This window comes from Morone saxatilis, unplaced genomic scaffold, assembly GCF_004916995.1.
Source record: "Morone saxatilis isolate NCDOM2014 unplaced genomic scaffold, NCSU_SB_2.0 Contig9, whole genome shotgun sequence".
NCBI lineage: Eukaryota > Metazoa > Chordata > Actinopteri > Moronidae > Morone > Morone saxatilis.
This window is the reverse complement of record NW_023340268.1, coordinates 11,839,828-11,841,571: the sequence shown is the minus strand read 5'-3', so window position 1 is coordinate 11,841,571 and position 1,744 is coordinate 11,839,828.

Below are 1,744 nucleotides of genomic sequence, written 5' to 3'. Positions count from 1 at the left end.
TTTCAAAAACAAATACCATCAATTAAGAAAAATACACGAGGTACGAGATTTAAAAGAAGACACTGAGTTCATATCATAACTATCATAATTATCATAAGCATATGGTTTTCATCCTGTCATGTTCATTATTCGTAGATTTGACCGAAAAAAAAATTATCTAAAGGTGTGTTCTTCCAAACCTCCTTCCTGTTTTTTATTTTTGAAGTCAAAATCTTTTACAAACTGTGAAAATAACACCATTGCCAGTCCTATCCAGCCTCCTACATATAGACCTTAAATATAAAATGCTCAAAAAGTCTCGCAAAAACGTCCTTTCTTTTGATGACCTTTTCCCAAAGTGATGTTTGTCCTAGTGCCAAACGGTAATTGGCCAAACTTTAATTCATTTCCTTGCAATAATTTCATACTCTTAAAACCAGATATTTTGAAACACACTGTCTCCCTGGGCTAAGATTATTGGAATAATTAATAATAATAAAAAATGTCTTTAATCAGTGCTACTGATATGGAGCTACTTAATAATCAGGGTTGATATTTAGATAAGTGTTGATTGGTGCATTTAAATCAGGCCCATTGTGCGGTGCAGTCATTAACAAGACCATGACTCTGTTGGAAACCTCCATCACGCAGACTGTCAAAAGTCAGGACTGACAGTTTCGTCTGGAAACCTCTTTGCTTCACACACTGACGTCACCACTAGTTAGCGCTGCAAGGAATGAAGTACAACAGTGGTCGAGGCACAAGGCGGTTATATTAGTTAACTCAGAGTCAGAAGACGCGGCAATCACTGCAATGTTAACAAGAAGCGCTCAGAATAAAGAAAAAGAAGATATACTGAATCCAAAATGAGCATCAAAATAAAATACTAATGCATCTGCAGTCAATACCATGGCAATCGTCTTACTTATTGACTAGAGCTGCACAGCTGTGGAGATAATTTATTTGTTTACTTTATTTACCAGACAATTACATTTTAATGCGACTTGCCTAATGTCCACATTCTGTCTTCAGATGTGGCCCCATGTAATAACTGTAATAGATAAAAGACAGTTTAATTACACAAGACCTTAATTGTCTGCATGCAAAGCCTCCATTACGGCCGCCTTGAATCTATACCATCATCGAGAGGGAATGATGATAATTTGAAGTCTCCGTCTGATGGCTGATATTATAGCTTCCTTAAAACGTGAGGTAAATGTTGCCTGCAGGGCTACAGACAATGACAACACAGAAGATTTATAGGTAGAATTTCAAAATAGCTACTAAAGCTGGAAATTGGAAGGACAGAGGGAATGTTTGAGCTAGCCCCTGCACCTCAAAACACAGCAGCTAAGATAAAAGATGATGAAGATGTAATGTACGTTTTTATGGCAACAACAGCTGCACTCCTTTCTGTTTCCCAGTGACAACCGCCCACACAGTTATCATTCTGGCTTGCACTCACTCACTAGTGAGAAGTTGTTAAGAGGAAATAGAATATTCTGGTCATTCCTCGCAGTTGCCGGGTGTATTTTAGTCCCAGTGTGAGGCCATTCATTACTGCCCTGTCAGAGCTCTCACGACTCGAGGCTCAACAACTAATTGAGATGACATTTTCAAATACACACACAATGCCGATGCTGCAATGAGCTCCGATCGCTTACAGCCTCTCTCTCGTTCTGCCTCTCCTCCTCTCCACCAACACCACCAACTTGGCCGAGGCCGACACACCACACAACAACACCGACACAGACGGAAGAGAGAT